The sequence below is a fragment of the Hemiscyllium ocellatum genome, assembly GCF_020745735.1.
Source record: "Hemiscyllium ocellatum isolate sHemOce1 chromosome 27 unlocalized genomic scaffold, sHemOce1.pat.X.cur. SUPER_27_unloc_31, whole genome shotgun sequence".
Taxonomy (NCBI): domain Eukaryota; kingdom Metazoa; phylum Chordata; class Chondrichthyes; order Orectolobiformes; family Hemiscylliidae; genus Hemiscyllium; species Hemiscyllium ocellatum.
Genome location: NW_026867500.1, coordinates 206,364 through 229,314, shown reverse-complemented (window position 1 = coordinate 229,314; position 22,951 = coordinate 206,364). Strand labels below are relative to the sequence as shown.

The window sequence follows — 22,951 nt, the reverse complement described above, 5'->3', positions numbered from 1 at the left end:
TGTACCTGGGAGATGGGAGGGGGCGGTGTGAAAAATGGCCGATCTTTAACATTGAGAATCGCTAAAATGATATTTTCAAAAACATCTGTAAAGTTTGAAAGCAAATTCAATTATTTTTCTAAAAAGCAGCAGCCATTTTTCTGAAACTTGCATTGAAATCTGTGCAATTAGGCCACAGTTGAGAATAGGCTGTAAAGATGGAATGGCCAAGTCCTCGTCTTGTGAAGTTGGTTCAGATTAAGTAGAAATAGAGTCATAGAGTTGCAGAGCAGGGAAACAAGCCTTTCGGTGCATGCCAACCACATATTCTAAATTAATCTGGTGATCCATTTGCCACCATTTGGCCCATATCTCTTTCAACCTTTCCTATTCATATTCCTATCCAGATGCCTTTTAAATGTTGTAATTGTTCCAGCCTCGACCACTGTCTCTGGCAGCTCATTCCATACATACACCACCCTCTGCATGGAAATGTTACCAGTTCGGTTCCATTTAAACCTTTTCCCTCTCAGCCTAATCCTATGCCCCTTCAGTTTTGGATTTCCTCTACCCTGGGGAAATGACATTCAAAGATTGAGCAGCCAGACAAAATGCAAAAGGAATAAACTGTTGAGCCCCAGGAAAACAAAAGAAGTGTGGCTCCAGCCTGTTTTTCTCTCCGATTGGCAGTTGGACCAGCATCTCCACTGGGCACACTGCGCATGCTTTTCGGTGTCAGGAAGCATTGCGCATGTACGCTGGTGTCAGCAAAATACTGCGCATGCTCCTTACTGTCAGCGGAAACGGCTCGCAACATTCTTCTGATCGACCAATGGGAAGCCCTGAAGGACCGGAAGGAGTGCGGTCTTCCTGCCAATGAGAGCCTCCCCCCTATTGTCTGAATGCGGAAGTTGGATCAGGCGCTTGTGAAGGTGTTGCTGCTCCTCTCTCTATGAATGAAGATTGAACTTCATCCCAGACTGCAACTTCTTTCTTCTGTCCAAATTTGTGTGAGTACAACTTACTCTTCTCACCCCCTTTCTCATTTTATTTTTTCACTCTGGTGTTCAGTTCTTCACTTGCAGCAAAGTTGGTTCAGGTATGTGTCTTAATTGGCAAACACATGGTAAATGTATTTATGTAGTGTGAAGTTATAACCTTCCCTATGAAATAAAAACAGAAAGCAGGTACATTGTTTAAATGGTAATATACTGGAATGTGGAGTAAGTGAGGACTGCAGGTACCGAAAATCAGAGTCGAAAATTGTGGCGCTGGAAAAGCACAGTTGGTCAGACAGCATCCAAGGTGCAGAACAGTCAACGTTTTGGGCAAAAGCCTTTCATCCAGGAATGATGTGTGGATGTACAAATGTGCCTCAGCTACCTTCTGCTCAGGCTTTCTACTCCAGTCAATGCCAGTTGTCACATAGGTGCAGCAAGCAATCAGCAAGGCAAGTGGTGTATTAGCAAGAGGAACTGAGTTCAAAGTGGGGGTGCCTTCCTGTAGTTAGGGAGGTATTAAATATATTCAAAGCTGAGTTCATCTGACTTTTGAATCTCAAAAATAGTTATGGGGGAAGACAAGAAATTAAAAAATATATATTTTTATTCAAAACTTCTTCAAATCTCTCGCAACACCTCTATATACAAAAAAGAACAATACCAAAATACAGAAAAATAGTAGTACAACAATTTCATATTATGATACTATTAATAATGAGCTACCTATTATTCTACTAGGACAAACTTAGCTTAAACTAAACCACAATCAAATTGAATAAAAATAAAATTAAACATAATTTAAGTTAATTTGAATTCTATCACATTACTTTATTCTATTTCACTCACCATACCTCCATTAAGGCTTCCATCCATGGGAGCACCAGTTATTGCACCCGTATTCTTTTCACCCAGCCTTGCCCTCCCAGGGCCCCATGAGCGCCCGGAATGATTCCCACAGCTATACCACGGCTCTAATTAATACTGCTGATCAGTCTGCATCAATATAATTTAGCAAGGGCTGCCACGTCTTGTAAAACTACTGTTTTGTGGTGCACCATATTTGTGAGGTCATCTTGGGGGCGGATGCTCCATCACCAGCATATGCCAGGCCATAAGCCCTGGGTGTTTTTCCAATGTCAAACTCGTTAAAATGTTCTTCCTTGCACAGTGCGTAAGAATGTTACACAGTCTGTTTCTGTGTTCTCCGAGAGAAGGCAAATTTGTCAACCCCCAGGATGTCCTTCAGCTCCCTTACTATAGCACTCCAGTATCTCTGGATCTTACAACATGACCAATAGCAGTGTGTGAGTGCCTATACTAATGTTACATTTGGGATACCCTGGTGATGCGCCACTCTTGAACCTAGCTAGCCTCTCTGGCACCACATAAGCCCTGTGTAAAATCTTCAATTGCATGCCCTGTGCTTTGTTACATGTTGAAATTTTCCTTACATTTTCCCATATATCTTGCCATACTTCTAATGAAATATTCTAGCTCCCGATTCCACATGGTAGAGAGTCCCTCCACATCTCCTAAGGTATGTCCCTTCTGTAAATGATGCAACGTACTAACTGAAAGAGCGCCTGTACAGAGTACTCTTTACTCCACATTTGACCTGTAAAGCTGAGCCAGGAGTGTGGTCTTCCTCTGTATATAATCCCTTAGCTGAAAGTACCGGAAAAGGCCCCTATTAGACAATGCATATTTCTGTCTTAGCTGGCTAAATGACATCAAGACCTAACCCTCAAATAAATCTTCCCTCCAGGAGATTCCCTTATACTCCCATGACTTAAAGCCGGAGTCTATTGCCCCAGGTTTAAATCCTTAGGCTGCCACCTGCGGGGTAATTAGCGAGGTCTTCAGCCAATTGCCCTTGTCTTGCCTCCGTGTCCTCCAGGCTTTCACTGTATTTAAAATGATTGTACTCTTTCACTGCTCAGTCTCGGATTTCATCTTATCAATGAATAATAGATTAACTCGGGGACATCTCGACTGCAATGCTTCAATGTCAAGCAAAATCAACCTCGTGTCCCCCCGTGCCCAGTCACCCACATATGCTAAGAAAGCGCTTATTTGATATCTCTCCAAGTCCAAAAGATCCACTCCTCCTCACCCTGTGAGAGCTGCAATTTGGTAAACTTAATTAGGGGGTGACTGCGACACCAAATAAAATAACCTAGCCAACCATTGAGCCTCCGTAATACCCATCTGGGTAGCAACAACAGGAGCATTCTCATGGGGTACAACAGGCGAGGAAGAACATTCATTTTAATCAGAGCTATTCGGCCTAACCATGATAATGGTAATCCGTCCCACTGCTGTAAATCCTGCTTTATCCTCTCCAGTAATTGTACATAGTTAGCTTTATACAGCTGGTGGAAGGCAGGGGTAATAAAAATTCCCAAATACAAAAGCCCTTTTGACGACCATCTAAACAGGAACTGCATTCCATCCTCCAGCATGGCGTCTGATTTTGTAAAGTTGATCCTGCAGCCTGAAAAACTTCCAAATAAATTAATTGTTTGAATCAATCGAGGAACAGACTCCTCCAGATTGGCCAAGAACAGAAGGACATCATCAGCATATAGGGTAATCTTATGTTCCCCCATTCCCATTCCTGGCGCTATTATTTCAGGATCCCTCCTGATAGCCTCAGCTAATGGCTCAATTGCCAAGGTAGATAGCAGCGGTGAAAGAGGACATCCCTTTCGACTACCTCTCCCAGCATTAAAGTTATCTGACTTAGTGCCATTTGTGATGATTGCTGCCTTAGGATCATTATACAACACCACCACCCATCTAGCAAAGGTTGTCCCCAGACCAAAGCGCTTGAGAATCCCAAACAGGTACAGCCATTCTATCTGGTCAAATGCCTTTTCTGCATCTAGGGAGGCCACCGAACCCAGGATCAACCTTTGCTGGCATACCTGCACCATGTTCAGTACCCTCCTGATATTGTTGGAGGAGCTACTGCCCTTAACAAAACTCATCTGATCTTCTTTCACAATACAGGACAACACCTTTTCCAACCTCAGAGCCAGCGTCTTGGGTAGAATTTTAAAATCTACATTCAACAGTGAAATGGGTCTGTATGAAGCACATTCTTTGGGCTCTTTCCCCTTCTTTATAATGAGGGAGATATTAGCCTCCCTAAGAGAGGGCGGAAGACAACCCATGCATATGAATAGCTATACATCCCCAGAAGTGGCTCCACCAACACACTTATGAATTCCTATAGAATTCACTTGGGAATCCATCTGACCGTGGTGCTTCATTGCATCCTGCACCTCCTGTATCGTCATAGGCATATTCAACAGGAAACCTGTTCCACGTTTATACTAGGGAGGTGCAGGATCTCAAAAAAGGCCTGTATTCTCGCTGCACCATGTTCATCTCCCTCCGACCGATATAACTCTGCAAATTATTCCCTAAATCTAACATTAATCTTCTTTAACTCACGGGTAACTGTGCCAGCCTTCTCTCGAACAGACATAATAGATTGGGAAGCATTTTTCTTTCTGGCCAGATATCTATCTGGCTTATCTCCAACTTCCAACAATCTTTGTTGAGCAAAGCAGACCTTTTTTTCCCCAGTGTGTGCAATGAGTTGGGAGCAGCTGGAGAGCTGCAGCTTCACCAGTGAAGGCCTATTATAGTATACTTCCTCAGCTATCTGCAGACGGGTCTCCAGCATCTGTTGTTGCTCCTTCCTCTGCGTCCTTCTAGCCATTGAATAAAAAATAGTCAAGCCTCATAAATATGCCTTATTGGCCTCCTACAGTATTTCCGGATTACTGGCCGTACCCAAGTTGGTACCCAGAAGGCTCTGAACTCTTGTGATGTACTCAACAAATTTGCTATCCCTTAGCAGGAATGGGTCCATGCACCAGTGCTGTACATCCATTCCACCACTCTTGATTTTACCATCTAAATACACTGGCACATGGTCTGAGACAGCTATATTGCCAATTTCACACGCCAATGTTCTGTCCAAGCAATCCAATGGCATTAAAAAGTGTCAGTTCCCATGTGGTACTTGTGTGGGTTGGAAGAGAAAGTAGGGTGGAGATGCCTCCACACATCCATTAATCCCAACTCCTCGCACATGTCCACCAACTGCTTAGGTTGCGCGGGTATACCTGCCTGGTCCCTTGGCGCCCTGTCTACCTCGGGATCTATTAGACGATTAAAATCCTCTCCAATGACCATGAGGCGTACCCCAAGACTCATTAATTTAGCAGCTGCATCAATTAGAAATTTAAGAGGGTGCACCGGAGGGACAATACACATTCAGGATGCCATACCCCTCATCATGTATTAGAGCTTTAAGAATGACGGACAGTCCATATTCGTCCTTAATTTGCTCAATTTCCTGGAAAGGGAGGTTCCTTCTTACCAGTATAGCAACTCCTCTACACATGGAGCTAAAAGAGGAGAAGAATACCCGATCATAACCTCCTTGCTGCAGTTTCAGATGTTCCTTATCAGTTAAATGTGTCCACCCTTTCCTTCCCGAGGCTTGACAGCACCTTTTTTCTTTTAAATGGGGGAATGGCTCCCTTTTACATTCCAGGTGCACCACCTGAACGAATCAGTAGACATGGCCATCCAGGGAAGCCTGTGGTTTCCCAAGAGGAGGAAGCTTATCTGAGGTGCGGTGAGCAACAAAGACATTAACTCGATAAAGTCTAAAAACTGCTCCTATTAAAACTACTATAAATAAAAATCTAACCACCACATATAACTTAAGCAAATGCTCAAATAACCCCCAATTATGTAGAGATCTCTTTTCCCCCCCACCCCAACCCCCACCATTGCCACCAGCCTGGCTCCTTCCCACTGAGGCTGTGCCCCAAACGCCAGGCAATTCACAGATTGAAAAAAACATGTTATTTACATTCTGAGAGTTAACAATGGTTGCCCATCTCCCCACACCCCTTCTCCATACATCTTAAACACAGGTATAGCCACCCCCAATCCAAAAACAAAAGGACAGCAGTGAAAAAAAGGCCCCAGACAATACCTAACTGACCGATATACTAAATAATTCCAGTTTTACGCCAAGGCAGTACGTATAAAGCCGATAACCACAAAATAAGGGGCAAAAAATAGCATTGTCTGGAATGACGTCCCTCCCGCCTTCACCTCAACTCAATTTCTTTAATTCAGAGAACTCGCAAAGTCCTTCGCCTTTTCTGCTGAATCAAATTATATACTGTCCCTCCATGAGTAAAACGCAATACAATCAGGGACCTCAAGGAATATTGTATGTTCAGATCCCTTAATTTTCTCTTAACTTAATTAAATGCCTTTTTCTTAATCCAGGCTCCTGAGAAGTCCTGAAAATATATTATTCTGATCTTTTGTACATTAGAGCCTGTGGATCTCTTCCCAGTCTTCTTGCTGTTTTAATCACTAACTGATTTTCTTTATCATGCAGGAGCCGCACTCGGACCACGCAGGGCTGTGGGTCCGACCCGGACCTGCACATTTCGATCCAGTGTGCCCGCTCCACACTCAACAGGCCCGACTCCAACTCCAGCCCCAGGAATCCAATAAGGTCTTCGCCTTCCTCGCATTCCGGAAGACCCACGAGCTGTAAGATTTCTCTTCTACTTTAGTTTTCCAGGTCGTCCACTTGCTCCTGAAAGGCCCGAACCTGGTCTTCCAGCGTTTGGATCCTTCCTCCTGAGACCTCCGCCACGGTCTCCGATGCCACAGTCCTCTCCTCCGCTGCCTATTCTCTTCGGGCCAACACGTGAATTTCCTGTCCATGCTTTTCCAGCGTGGCAGATAGTGGTTCCACCGCTGCTTCAATCTTTTCTCAGAGTTTGGCAAACACCGAGAGTAACTGCTGCTGTCCCATTAAATCCACAGGGATTGCCCTGGAAGTTTGAGCAATGGCTCCAGGCACCCACGATGTAGTTGGGGAGTGCCTTACCTGCTTCACCCCTTTCGGCCCCTTTCCTTCATTTGCTTTCATTCTGTTCCTAAAGCTGTCAAACCACAATTATAGCAGCTCCAGACGTTCAGTAAGTTTATATTCGCAATTTGTTTCTTCTACGGATGGTTAATGAGGTGGGGAGAGGGGTAAAAGTCCACCTTGCCAGGGGGTGTGGCACAGAACCCAGCACAGCAGACCACTCAAACCACCGCCATCTTGGATTTCCAAGAAAATGGTTTTAAGACCAGTACAGAACGGTGGCACAGTGGTTAGCACTGCTGCCTCACAGTGCCGGAGACCTGGGTTCAATTCCTGACTCAGGCAATCGACTGCGTGGAGTTTGCACATTCTCCCCGTGTCTGTGTGGGTTTCCTCCGGGTGCTCCGGTTTCCTCCCACAGTCCAAAGATGTGCAGGTTAGGTGAATTGGCCAGGATAAATTGCCCGTAGTGTTAGGTAAAGGGGTAAAATGTAGAGGTATGGGTGGTTGCACTTGGCGGGTCGGTGTGGACTTGTTGGGCCAAAGGGCCTGTTTCCACACTGTAAGTAATCTAATCTAATCTAAAGAACAGCTACAGAGTTATACAGCAGAGAAACAGATCCTTCGGTCCAACTAGTCTATGCTGACTATGTTCTCAAACCCAACTAGTCCCATCTGCCAGTGATTGGTCCACATACCTCCTATTCATGTACTTTTCCAAATGTCTTTTAAACATTGTCACTGTACATACATCCACTACTTCCTCTGGACACCCATTGCACACACAAACCACTCACTGTGTGAAAAAAATGGAGCTCTTCGTGTCTTTTTAAAATCTTTCTTCTCTCCTCTTCAAACTTTGCTCCCTAATCTTGAAAGCCCCACCCTAGGAAAAGGACACCTGCCTTTCACCTCATCTGTACCCCTCATGATATTATAATCCTCTGTAAGGTCACCTCTCAATCTCCTCTGCTCCAGTGAAAGAAATCCCAGTCTATCCACCTGGCTGTAGGTGTATTCATGTTCAGTTATGATGTGTTCAGTGTTGGTGCAGGTTCAAATGGCCAACTCCTGCTCCCAATTCTCTCACTGTGTGTCCAGCACAGCATTGGGAGATTGGGAAAGGGGAGGGATAGATATGTTGTTTGTTTTTATTTTGAAAATGCACTTGATTCCACAAATAAAAGCAACAGGTACAAGTACAGCACATGCAGTATTCCTCATTGCAGCTTCAAGGTTTTGTGTCCTCTTCTTCCGTGTTGGCTCCAGCACATTCGGCTTCCTCCCCCCACCACCCACCCACCCAATCCCCGCCCTGAGCCGTTGATGCTTACATTCTATCAAATAAAGAGAGGGATAGACAAGGTCTTTTCTCTGGGAGTGTAGAACTATACAGTAATAGGTTTAGGGTGAGGTGGCCCGGGGAGGAGGCGAGGGATTTAAAAGGAACCTAAGGGGCAATTCATGCAGAAGATGGCGTGTGTAAGGAAAGAGCTGCCAGAGGAAGTAGTAGATGCTGGTATAATTATGACACATTTAAAAGGCATCTGGACAGGTTTATGAATAGGAAGGGTTTAGAGGGATATGGGCCAAATGCTGGCAAATGAGACCAGATTCGGTGAGGATATCTGGCCAGCATAGACCAGTTGGACCAAAGGACCTGTTTCTGTGCTGTATATCTAGATGACTCTGGTTTGCCACACCAGTCTGTTCAATTTCACTCTGGTGTCATAGCCTTGGTGTCTCATTCCAAAACTCCCCCACCCCCGTGGGGGCACGTTAACAATTTTGTGTCTGATTGGTTGTCAAGAAGCTGCTTTGCAGGTTCATCCTGAATTTACACACTATATTTTTGCTTCCACAACTCAGACCGGCTCACTCTCAACAGTATCCCAATGTCGTGGAAGATATTAATTTTCAGGTGGAGGTATCCAAAATTCAGAGAGGTGTCAGTTGTGACTGTTTTGCTCTTCTGTCCCTGTCAGATCCTGAATCAGCACTTTCAGGAGAATTAGAATGGAGTGAGAACAGAGGGAGAGAGGGAGTGAGTGAGAAAGTGGGATGGTGCTTTCAGTTTTATGGAATAACAAAAGAAAAGAATGTTCTGCAGAAAGTAGAATTGCTTGTTCTGAATTTCTACCCTGGACTGGCAGTGATGACTTTTGTAATCTCTTTTCAGAGTATTTGATCTGAAGATGAAGTTTCAAAATCAACAGATGAAGGGCTTATGCCTGAACCATTGACTCTCCTGCTCCTCGGATGCTGCCTGACCCGCAGTTTCCGACTCTGATTCTCCAGCATTTGTGAGTCACTCAATCCATCGGGACTGCAACAATTTTCGACTGTGATCCAATTGGTTCCTGTTTCAGTCCGTTTTCAGCATCAGTGGGACTGGAAGAGAGACCCTACTGTTGCAGCAACGCACGGAGTGTGGAGCCTGAAACAGTTAACTGGCCTGAAAAGAGGAATTCAAGGCTGGGAGGGACATACACGCGTTTGTGTGCAACTGTAGCTTCGGCCATGGAGAAACCATGGAAGTGTGGCGACTGCGGGAAAGGTTTCCGTGTCCCGTCTGCCCTGGAGACACATCGTCGCAGTCACACCAGGGAGAAGCCATTCTCCTGTCCTGAGTGCGGGAAGGCCTTCAGTGATTCCTCTGCCCTGCTGAGGCATCGGCGAGTGCACACAGGGGAGAGGCCCTTCAGCTGCCCTGAGTGCAGGAAGAGCTTCAGCGATTCCTCCGCCCGGCTGAGGCACTTGCGGGTGCACACGGGGAGAGGCCCTTCAGCTGCCTCAAGTGTGGGAAGGCCTTCAACGATTCCTCCGCCCTGATCAGGCACCAGCGGCTGCACACAGGGGAGAGGCCCTTCCGCTGCCCCGATTGTGGGAAGGTGTTCACTCGCTCCTCCCACCTCGTGATTCATCGGCGGGTCCACACCGGTGAGAAGCCCTTCCCCTGCCCCAAATGTGGGAAGGCCTTCAGCGATTCCTCTGACCTGCTGGCCCACCGGCGGGTCCACACTGGCGAGAGGCCGTTCACCTGCTCTGTCTGCGGGAAGTGCTTCACACGCTCTTCTGACCTGCTGAAGCACCAGCGTGTCCACACTGGGGAAAGGCCCTTCAGCTGCTCTGAGTGCGGGAAGGGCTTTACTCAGGCATCCCACCTGCTGACACACCGGTGGGTCCACACTGGGGAGAGGCCGTTCACCTGCCTCGAGTGCGGGAAGGGCTTTGCTGTCTCCTCCAGTCTACTGACGCACCAGCGGGTCCACACTGGGGAGAGGCCGTTTGCCTGCCCTGAGTGTGGGCAGAGGTTCACAATGTCCTGCAGTTTGAACAAGCACCAGCGGAGGCACCAATGCTCCCAACAATCAGATTCTGCCGGTAACGCTGCTGAGGGTCACCCCCAGGTCTGAACCTCCTGCCCTTTCTGACAGTGGGGGTAATGAGAGTTGGTAGGCTTTTTTGTTTTCTACTGGGGGAGTGGAGGGGGAAGGGGGGGTGGTGGCTCAGTGGTTCGCACTGCTGCCTCATAGCGCCAGGGACCCAGATTTGATTCTATCCTCAGGGTAACTGTCTGTGTGGAGTTTGCATGTAATTCCCCTCAGTGTCTGCGTGGGTTTCCTTTGCGTGTTCCAGTGTCTTCCCAAAGTCCAAACGTGCACATGTTTGGGCGAATTGGCCAAGCTAAATAGTCCCACAGTGTTCAGGAATGTGTAGATGTGCTGCATTAGTTTGGGGTAAGTGCAGAGTGATCGGGTAGGAGAATGTGTCTGGATGAGTTACTCTTATTAGGGTCGGTCTGAACTTGTTGGGCAGAAGGGCCCGTTTCCACACTGTAGTGATTGTATGATTCCGTGAACATTTCTTCCAGTGGGCACTGCTGCTCATTGAGCCCAGGACCCGCACGAACTTAAGACCATTGGAGCAGAAGTTAGGATATTTTGACCCATCGAATCTGCTCCACCATTTGTTAGAGACAAAATAAAAAACTGCAGATGCTGGAATCTAAAATAGACAAGCAGGAGGCTGGGCACAACAAGGCAGGCAGCACCAGGAGGTGGAGAAGTCAGCATTTCAGGGATTATCCCTCCGGACTGAAGAAGGGTTCTACCCGAAACGTTGACATCTCCATCAGAAATGATTTACCAGGATATTGTCAGAACTAGAGGACGTAGATTTAGAGTGAGAGGGGAAAGATTTAAAAGGGACCGAAAGGGAAAACGTTTAATGCAGAGTGTGGTGCGTGTATGGAATAAGCTGCCAGAGGAAGTGGAGGAGGCTGGTAGAATTACAGAATTTAAAAGACATTTAGTCGGAGACGTGAATAGAAAGGGTTAGAGGGATTTGGGCCAAGTGCTATGAAATGGGACTAGATTAATTTAGAATATCTGGTCAGCGTGGACGAGTTGGACTGAAGGATCTGTTTCTGCGCTGTACCTCTCTATGACTACCGGTCCTGATGTAAGTTTAGAACTGAGTAACTTTGCATAATTCAATCTTGTTGAATTCACCTCCTGAAAGGTTTCAAATGAACCCCTCCAAACGATATGATTTAACTACACCAAGTTGGATAAAGTATCCCATCAAGTTCAACATGAATGCGCAGTTGAAGAAGTCAGAAGTCACACAACACCAGGTTACAGTCCAACAGGTTTATTTGAAATCCCAAGCTTTAGGAGCATTGCTCCTTCATCAGTGCTGCTCCTTCATCACTTTACCTGATGAAGGAACAGTGCTCCGAAAGCTCCTGAATTCAAATCAATCTATTGGGATTCTCACCTGGTGTTGTGTGACTTCTGACCTGTCCAGCCCCTGCACCTCTGCATCAGAGTTGACAAATGAGATCAGATTTTATTCAGCTGCAAATGTGTTGCTGGTCAAAGCACAGCAGGCCAGGCAATATCTCCTGAGATGCTGCCTGGCCTGCTGTGCTTTGACCAGCAACACATTTGCAGCTGTGATCTCCAGCATCTGCAGACCTCATTTTTTACTCAGATTTTATTCAGCCTGATTTAGTGAGATATTCATCTGGATGTCCTTATGCCTGAAACATCGATTCTCCTGCTCCTCGGTTGCTGCCTGACCTGCTGTGCTTTTCCAGCACCATACTCTCAACTCTGATCTCCAGCATTTGCAGTCCTCACTTTTTCCTGGTTCATGTGGAAACTCAACACTGTCAGAGAGACGCCAGTCATACAGTACTATAGCACAGAGACAGGCCCTTCAGCCCAAACCGGTCCATGCTGACCAAAATGTTTGTCAACACTAACCTCATTTCCTGCACTTGGCCCATATCCTTCTCAAGCTTTCCTATCCATGTATTTGTTGAAACACCTTTTCAATGTTGTTAATGTACCTGCTTCAACCACTTCCACTGGCAGCTGTTTCCCCAGGCGAACTAGACTTTGTAAATATTTTGCCCCACATCTTTTCTTCCATCTTTCTCCTCTCACCATAAAAACGCGTCCTTGGTCTAGAAATCCTCCCCCTAGGGAAGAGACAGCTACCATTAACCCAACTCTACCCCTCATGGTTTGAAAATATTGCCTCTCAACTTCCTCGGCTCCACTGGAAAAACATCCCAGCCTATCCAGCCTAAATTCTAATTTGATAATAATGGCAGTGATGATTTTGGCTGTGTGTGTGTCAAGGATCTCTCATTTCTCAGCCAATGCTGTGCCTCTTAAGTTCACCTCATCTTAAAACGAATGGCACCCCATTCATTTAAAATGTCCATGTTTTCTGTGCAAAGTTGGTCCTGGTCAGGAAATAGGCAGCAGTGTCTTTTATTCCTGTAGACTGCTCTGTTTTGAGATGTATGAGTAAATCTTCAGAACAAAAGATTAATGCAGCCTTTATTCATGTCTCATTATTAAAAACACTCTCTCCATTTACAGATGTGATTGAGAAGCTTCTCCCAATGAATCTTTGACTGATAACAGCATTTGTCAGGCTTTTGAAAGTCACTGTAGCTCTGTCACAGCACACAGGAGGGCTCTTTCAGACACAATGCGTCATGCAGAAAATTCTCCCACATTAGTCAAGCAAAGTTGATGTCTTTTTAAGACATTGTGAAACTTGAAATGGTTCAGAAAAGGTTTGGAAGGACGTTGCCAGGGCTGCAAGGTTTTAGCTACAGGGAGAGGCTGAATACGCTGGTACTATTTTCCCGGAAGCTTCAGAGTCAGCCAGAAACATCTGTTGAATCAGGAAACATCTCTTCCTGCAGCAGCTTCAGACAGACCGCTTGCTAAAACCAAAACCAGTGGAAAAGAATGGGACAACTGCCCTTTCATTGTAGAAGTATTTTAGAAAAAAAAGTCAAACCCTTTTCCCTGATTGTTGCCTTAGCCAGTATCTGTTAACCATTAGTGAAAACCTTAATCCTAGACGAATGGGAAGCTGTGCCATTTACAACCTTTTCTGAAAATAAACCAACAACATAATCTTCTTAAAGGAGCAGCATGATCACAACAAAAAGCAGCTGAACTGAAACATTTGAATCAAAAGGTTATGCAGTTAGCAGGACAAGAAACAGGTTTTCAATTTCACCAATCAATTTAAATCAACCCCATTGGCTACCAAAAACTTATTAAATTTAAATCCTAAAGTTTTGACAACAGGACCAATCCTATCATAAAGAATCCGTGCTCTCAGTCATCTGTGTATTAGAGAAAGCATCATTTAGAAAAACAGAGAAGAGCATTCCTGACAGAGGAATCGGAGGAGGCATCCCCGACAGAAGATGGCACAGAATATTCCGGAAGACACACAACCTGGTTGTAATCTGAGCGATTAAATTCTATTTTGTGTTATCTGAGTGGGACATGTATTGATTGGAACAGTATACCAGAGAATCTTGATTTATTCCAGAATACTTAGTAGTTAAGAAGGATTTATTCCAGAATACTTAGTAGTTAAGAAGGATTTATTCAGTTTGTTAGTAGCTTTGTTCATTTGTTCACTGTGAGAGTTGGGTAAATAAATTGCTGATTGTTGATTTTAAAGTGTCGGAGATTTATTTTTAACACTACAGCAGGTTACACCACTTATCACACTGACTTTACAGATTAAAGGGCAACGTGCCACTCTTTAGACGTTTTGGTTTGAGATCTTGGAGAGTGGGGGGGTGGGGGCGGTTCAGCCTTCGCTTTATAACAGTATTGATGACATTCTCTTGAATGCAATAGAGTCAATATTAATCCCAGCCTCTTGGTGTGGTTGTGGGTGAATCACCTTAATTTGGCTCCTGACTCAAACTGCACAGAGAACCAACTGCTGAAACAATGATTTGCACTTTATTGCACTTAGCAACCACAAATAAAACCCCTCAAGTTCATTCAGCTTTACCCCCCCAAACTTGGCTATCACCCAGTTGATAGCTGAATTTAACTGGGTTTCCACTGACAGTGCCCATCTCTGGAAGTGTCTAGGGGTTTGATGCAGTATTATTCTTCTAAGTACTACTGCTGCAGCATCGTTCTGGAGTTGAATTTTGGTGGCATTTCCTCATTTTCAAATCTGTGGTGTGACTATTTTTTAAGACTCTAACATCACCTCCCATTGCTGGAGACCTCAGCTCTGTAGCTTCCCTTCTTATCCTTGAGGGTTAGCTGTCTGTTTGAAACAGCCTGCTCTGCAATTAACCCCTCTATGTCAAGGCTTTCCTTCCACAGGCAGAATTAATTGTCCTTTTGTCACACCATTATTAAACATTATCTTGCCTGTCCCAAGAAACAACTTATTGTGTTGCCTCCTTCTTCCCAGGGATGGTTAACTAGCAGAAATTAGTCCATTTATCGTATTGAATCTGCTCTGCCATTCAATCATGGCTGATATGTTTCTTAACCCCATTCTCCCTGTAACCTTTGAACCCCTTGATACTCCAGAATGAGTGAATGGTGGAGCAGACTCAATGGGCTGAATGGCCTAATTTCAGTTCCTGTAGTGTCACAGTTCTCGCCGGCCCTTTCGTTTCTTGGTCAGAAAAAGTTATTGTTGACTCATGAAGTTGGGGGAAGTTCTGGAGTTTACAGGTGCACACCACGCTCCTCTCTGCCTCCTCCCGGAATACCGATTCTTTCTGAGATACTGGCAGTTCTTGAGATCCTTGGATATCCCTGAATACAAATCGATGTGTCTGGAACTCTCTGCTGCTACCTTGGAACAGAAGGATTATGAGGAGAAAATTCAGAAATCTGAAGAGTAAAGAGACTTGGGACTTCTAGCTCAGGATTCTGTCAAAGTAAACTTACAGGTTGAGTCAGTAGTGAGGAAGGCAAATGCAACAATGGCATTTATTTGGACAGGACTTGAATATAAAAACAGGGATGTACTTCTGAGGGTCTATAAGGTTCCGGTCAGGCCACAATTGGAGTATTGTACGCAGTTTTGGGCCCTATATCTCAGGAAGGATGTACAGGCCCTGGAACATGTTCAGAGGAGGTTGATGAGAAAAGTCCCAGGATTGAAAAGCTTAACATATGAAGAACATCAGAGGACTCTGGGTCTATACTCAATGGAGTTTAGAAGATGACAAGGGAACTAATTGAAACCTACAGAATACTGAACAGCTTAGACAGAGTGGATGTTGGGAAAATGTTTCCATTGGTAGGAGAAACTAGGACCCGAGGGCTCAGCCTTCAAGTAGAGGGAAGACCTTTTAGAACGGAGATAAGGAGAACTTCTTCAGGCAGAGAGTGGTGTATCTATGGAATTCACTGTCCCAGAAGGCTGTGGAGGCCAGATCACTGAATACATTTAAGATGGGAATAACTAGGTTCTTGAGTATCAAGAGGATCAAAGGTTACGGGGAGAATGGGGTTGAGAAACTTATCAGCCGTGATTGAATGGTGGAGCAGACTCAATGGGCTGAATGGCATCATTTCTGCTCCTATAGTCTTATGATATGCTGATGAGTGGAGGGGTGAGGATTGGGGAAAAGAGATAAAGAGGGGAAAAGACATAAAGAGGGGAATACAATTAAGGTAAAGCTGGATACAGATACATAGGAAATACAAGAATTGTACGATAAATTTCAGACCACATAGAAGCACCGGCATACAGAGAGATCTGGCCATATAGATCTCCAAAAGTGGCAACACAGGTGGGTAACGTGATCAAGAAGGCACACAGCACGCTTGCCTTGAGTGTAAGAGTTGGCGAGTTATGTTACAGCGATTTATTCCGTTCACATTCAGAATATTGCGGAAGGACATGGATGTTCTGGGGAGAGGGTATAGAGAAGGGTCACTAGGACATGGATAACATGGACATGGATGCTCTGGGGAGAGTGTATAGAGAAGGTTCACTAGGACATGGATGTTCTGGGAGAGGGTATAGAGAAGGGTCACTAGGACATGGATAACATGGACATGGATGCTCTGGGGAGAGGGTATAGAGAAGGTTCACTAGGACATGGATAACATGGACATGGATGCTCTGGGGAGAGGGTATAGAGAAGGTTCACTAGGACATGGATAACATGGACATGGATGCTCTGGGGAGAGGGTATAGAGAAGGTTCACTAGGACATTGCCTGGTCTGGAGGTCTCATTATGAGAAGAGATGGGGTAAACCTGAATTATTTTCACTGTAAAGATAGAGGCGGAGGGATGACCTCGACAAAATGATGAGACACACCGATTGGCTGGATGGGGGTGGCATGGTGGCTCAATCATTAGCACTGATGCCTCACAGCGCCAGGGAAACTGGTTCGATTTCAGTCTCAGGCAACTGTCTGTGTGGAGTTTGCAAATTCTCCCTGTGTCGATATGGGTTTCCTCCGGTTTCCTCTCACAATCCAAATGTGTAGGTTAGGGTGGAGTGGCTATGCTAAATTACCCACTGCCCAGGGATTGGCAGGTTAAGTTGGATTGTCCGTGCTTAAATTGCCCCACAGTGTTCAAGAATTGAAAGTTAGGTACATTAGTCAGGGGTAAATGTCGAGTAATAGGGATAGGGAAATGGGTCTGTGTGGATTATTCTTTGGATGTTTGGTGTTGGGCCAGATAGTCTGTTAGATAGTCAGAGGCTTTCCCCCTCCCCAGAGTGGAAAAGTCAACTACAAGAGGGCACAGGTTCAAGGTGAGAAGGGGACAGTCTGGGGGAGAATTGAAAGGGAAGATTTTTCACACAGTTGGATGCTGGATGCCTGGAATGCATTGCCATTGGATGGAGTGGAAAGAGGCACCTTAGCAACACTTAAGGTATATCTGGATAGACACATGAATGGGAGGTGAATACAGGGACAGGAACCACACATCGGCAATAAATAGCAGATCTAAGTTAGGATTAAGAATTGGCACAGTCTTGGATGGGGAGGGGGTAGGGGGTAAAGTGAACTTTCAAAAACAGGGGATACCTGTATGCTGATGAAGGGGTGGGTGGATGCTCAGGTGTAGCATAAACACTGACAGAGGCCAATTAGATGATTGAGCCACCATGCCACCCCCATCCCAATCGGTGTGTCATCATTTGATTTTGGAGACTCAATGGGACAGAGACAAATGTATCTATTTCAGATCTAAATGCACTTCAGCCACTTCTGTGGACTGTTCCATAGGGATGGTGCAATCCCAGACTCAGAGAGCATCAGCCCCCATTGGAAGTAAAGTGGGTGTGAGAGCGACCAGTCAGCATAAAGGAACCCCTTACCCCTCCCACTTCACCCACTAAACAGGGTTCAAGATGTGACTCTCAGCAGCGGTAACAGCAGAATCCAACCCGAATCCCTGCGCAATCTCACTTGTGAAGTTGCTGGTGTCTCCACAAGTTGCACGACTGGGTGAAGCCCTTCCCACACACTGGACAGGTGAACGGCTGCTCCTTGGTGTGGATGTGCTGGTGTTTGTGCAGGGTGGAGGAATCACAGAAGTCATTGCTCCACACGGGACAGGTGAACGGCTTCTCCCCAGTGTGGACGTGGAAGCCGAGCAGCAGGTGATACGACCGGGTGTAGCCCTTCCCGCACACGGAGCAGGAAAATGGTTTCTCCCCAGTGTGCATCCGCTGGTGCGGCAACAGCTGGTGTGACTGAGTGAAGCCCTGCCCACACACGGGGCAGATGAACGGGTTTTTGCTGGTGTGGACCCGCTGGAGGCCAGGAGGTGGTGTAACTGAGGGAAGCCTTTCCTGCATGAGTACAGGTGAATAGCCGCTGCCCGACGTGCAAACGCCAATGAATCTCCAGCGCAGATGGCGAAGGGAAACCATTCCCACACTCCCCACATTTCCACGGTTTCTCCATGGTACAGGTGCCCTCGTCTGTCTCTGACCTTAACAATCAGTTGAAAACTCGCTCACACTTACAGCATGTGTGTGGTGTTACTGGTGAACCCTCTGATAATTGGAACACTCTCATTCAGTCTGTAAAGCTTGTTCCAGTCACTACTCTGGTGTGTGGGTATGTGAGACTCTAAGGTTCCAGTCACACTGACGTTTAAAACCTAACTAAGCAGACAGACTTTCTCCTCTTTGTTTTCAAGGTCATCAATATCCACGTCCTCGTGAATCAAGTGACTGTCAGACTTTGATGTGATATTTGGTCTGAGATTTCTGCCTCCAAATTCTTCTCTTGTAATATTCTTGTGAAGTGATTGCAAGGATCATCACAGTCAGTCCATGACAGAAAATCTAAACGTAATTCTAGTTACTGTGGAACATTCTTTCCTCTCAATCCCAAAGATCTTTGTGTAGATCCATATGTAACTGTAAACCAACAGGGTTATGGGGCAGACTGCATACCTCAACAAAGAGTTCACATGGACTCAACTTGCTGAATGGACCTCTAGTGCAGTATTGACGTTCTTACTGAAGATCTACAATATGCTGCAGTACGGTATTACAAGCCCAGAAACAACTGCAAATCAGACAAGGTATTTTCAGAAGTTGGACCATGAATTTCTGAAGCTGCTGCTGCTCTTCTTCTCTCTCTGAATGAAGATTGATCTTCACCCAAACTTCAACTTCCTTCCTCTGTCCAAATATTTGTGAACACAGCCCTTTTTTTGAAGGATGGCATGTTTCCTGATCATCACAATTAAAGGGGTGTCTTCCCCCTGATATGCAAAGGGACGGTCAGTCAGGGGAGGACAGGGTCACATCTTGTGTTGTTATGTGAAATCTATGACAGCTGCAATAATTCATCCCAACTCCTGTACTCAGTACTCTGACTGATGAAAGCAAACATGCCAAAAGTCTTCTTCACCGCCCTGTCTACCCATGACTCCACTTTCCAGGTGCGATGAACCTGCACCCCTACATCTCTTGGTTTGAAATCCTGCATATGAAACAGATTTGGTGCTTGTTGGTATGTGTTATTATTTGGTGCTTATCTCGACTCTAATTTGCTAGAGTCCTTCCAAGATCCCTACGTTCCATTACACTCCTTAAAGTCCTACCATTCACCATGAAATTCCGGTCTTGATTTGACGATACAAAATATAAGAACTCACACTTATCTATATTAAACTCCATTTGCCATTAACCTTAAACCTTTGCCCTCTAATTTTGGATTCCCCCACCCAAGGGAAAAGACCTTGCCTATTTACCCTACCCATGCCTCTCATGATTTTATAAATGTCTTTAAAGTCACTCCTCAGCCTCCAAAGCTCCAGGGAAAACAGCCCCAATCTATTCAGCCTCTTCCTGTAGCTCAAACCCTCCAGCCCTGGCAGCATCCTTGTAAATGTTTTCTGAACCCTTTCAAATTTCATAGCACCCTTCCTGTATCAGAAAGCACAGAATTGCATGCAGTATTGCAACAATGATGGAACCAATGTCCTCGCTGAAGAAGATTTTAAAAACAACATTTATAACTACAAGCAAATCAAGTTAGTTGGGCATGACCTTCCCATAGCATTTTGTTTTGGCTGTCCTTCATTAACCTATGCTTTATAATATATAAGAAAATATTTTGAGGGATGGGATTGTTGCTCGCATGTCCAACATTTGCTCACCATCCTTCATGGCCTTTGGACCGAGCAATTGGCTACATGCTAGAACTTCGTTGAGAGTCAACCACATTGTAGTAGGTCTGGAGTCACATGATGTGAGCGTGCGCACACATGTGTAGGGTTGTGATGGTAGATTTCCCTCCCGAAAGAATACTTTCACAACAATCAGTAATGATTGGACAAAAGCAATAGTTCTGGCAGCATCTATGAGGAGACGACAGTGTTACTGTTTTGAGTCCTTCAAAATTAGGCTGGATTCAAAACATTAATTGTTTTCTTTCCACAGATGCTGCCAGACCTGCTGCAGTTTCCCAGCAATTGTTGCTGATCTCCAACATCTGCAATTCATTGTCTTAGCCAATAATGGTTTCCTTGTTGCCAGTACTGAGACAAACTCTCACTTCCTGATCTTTTTATTCATTGAAAATAAAGTCCACTAGCATCCAGGATGGGATTTTAATTTTTGTTCTCAGAAAACCGAAATCTCTGGGCTACTTAACCAGTATCACTAGATCACAATCTTCCCTTCACTGACAGTGACAATCTTGTCCTGAATATTTTTCTTTATTCATTCATGGAATGTGACACTTTGTCTCCTAAAAGAACCAAGTGCCAATTCAGAGGGCAGTTAAGAGTCAATCACATGACTTTGGATCAAGAGTGACACATTCACCAAACTGGGAAAGGACTGAAGATTTCCTTCCTTAAAAAAAAGGTTATTAGTGAACAAGATCGGTACTTATGACAATTGATAAGATCATCAAAGCAGCTTTATATTCCAGATACATAAATTGATTTCAAATTGCATCGGGGCCATAGCAGCATCATTTTGAAACTCCAGATGTTAAATCCAGTAACAATGCCCAAATGCCACCAACTCCCTACAATCTCTAGGCTTCCCAACATTGACTGGTCTGTAATTGCCAGTTGTATCCTTTTCCTCATTAGTATTTACTATTCAATTCAGCCCATTGAGTTGACTCTGCCATTCATTCAGATCACAATTATTCTGGTAAACATTTACTCCACTTTTCTGCCATTGTCCCATAATCCTCAGTAATCCTCAATTCGCTTACTGATTAAAACAAACACTATCTCAGCCTTGAATGCACATAACAACCCAGGCTCAACAGCCCTTTTAGTATCAAGTTCCACAGATTTACTGCCCTCAGGAGAAATTCCTATCTGTCCTAAACATGCAATCTCTTATTTGGAGGTTACTTCCTCTGGTCCCAGACTCACCCACTTTCCCACGTCCAGCCTGTCAAGTCTCCTCAGAATCTTGTACGTGACAATAAGGTTACCTCTAATTCTTCTAACTTCTAATAAGCACAGGCCCAACCTATTCATTTCTCTCATAAGACATTCTTTCCATCCCTGATATCATCATGGTCAACCATCTCTGGACTGCCTCCAATGCCAATATATCTTTCCTCAGGTAAAGGGTCCTAAACGTTCAGAGTATTCACTTGTGGCCTGACTAGGGCCTTACAAAGGTTCACTATAACCTTTCTACATTTATACTCTGTTGAAAAGGCCAAACTCCCATTTGCTCCCTATTACTTACTGAAATTGGATGAAGAGATTCGTGGATGTGATTCCAAATCCTCTAAAGTTTTCTCCATTTAATATTCAGTTCTTCACCTCCTGACAAACTGCATGACCTCATTTTCCCATCTGCCAAGCTTTCGTTCATTTGCTTAACCTGTCTATATCCCTCTCCAGATATCTAATGTCATCCTCACCACCTGCTTTCACATCAACTGTCTCTTCTGCAAAAGTACATTCACTTTACTTATCCAAGTAATTCGTATACATATTGTAAATAATGTTGACCCCAGCGCTGATCCCCGTGGTACACCACAAATTACAAGTTGCCATCCTGAACATGCCCCTTACCATAACTGTGGTAGTTAGTCCATCCTCTATCCATGCTAACATTCAGCCTCCAACACCCTGGGCTCTTTGCTTACCATTTCATGAGATGTTAATATCATTGGCTGTGCCAACAACTCTTTCCAAACTGACCTTGAAAAGGTGGTCCTGAGCTGCCTGTTAAATTGCTTCACAAACATGGTGTGGTCTGCAACAATGTTCAGGAATGAGTTCCAGCATTTTGGTCAATAACAAAGAAGCAATGCGATATATCTTGCAGTCGGAATCCTGTGTTCACACTTGTCTGTTCTTGGTGGTTGAGGCATGGCTTGGAAGGTGCTTTTGAAGAACCACACCCATGCAATCAAGCCAGACTGACAGATTGTGGCATCAGACTCTGCCATTTGATTTTCCTTCATCAATCTACATTCTTTCCAGCTATGTTTCAGTCTCAAACTGCCACGAAATGCCTTCTGTTACGGCTTAAAGATAAGAATACACAAGATAATCAATTATATTTTGGGTTGTATAAATCTTAGCCTGCCAGAATTATTTTCTTAGGCTTGAATTAAACTGGATGACTGCATGAAATGGTTTGTTGCTCAGATTTGAATCTTCATGCTCAAGGAGACAGTGCCAATAATATCATTAAACTCCTTTTTTTGTTAAAAAAGGACAAGCTCTTGATTTATTTTTACAACTTACTGGTATTCCACCTGCACATTCAATGTCAAACTCAGACATCATAAATGAAATTACACCATTAATTTTGTTTAACAACAATCCAACAGATTTATTAATAATACAGTGAATACCATGTCCGATTATTGTGAAACTAAATTTGACCGAAAATGTAAAATTGAGATGAGAGATAACAGATGGGGAAGGGCAGAAGGTAAGAAATGCAGCATCATAGAAGGTGTTCCTCCAGGGAGTGTATTTTACCAACTACAACTGCTCAATATAAACAAACACTCTGACATGATCCTCCGGTTTTAATGTAAACCATACCCCCATACAGTAGGTACCATTTAAATAAGTTAATAGATACAAGCCTTGAGTAAATCCAGCCTCCAGCCGGACCCCCCGCTTCTTGGAGCTCGGACCTTCCTCCAGCTCCGGGGGGTTGTTGAGCTCCTGGGCTCCGGCCGCCGCCGAAGAAGCCGCGGGCGCCGGCTCTCTCTCCTCCACCGCCGACAGTTTTAATTTGTTTT

At 44.8% G+C, this 22,951-nt stretch overlaps 1 pseudogene; it reads left to right on the top strand.

Moving 5' to 3' along the window:
- The first annotated feature begins 9,391 nt into the window (after nt 1-9,391).
- Nucleotides 9,392-22,951, top strand: part of LOC132808116 (zinc finger protein 497-like) — a 27,148-nt pseudogene continuing 13,588 nt past the window's right edge.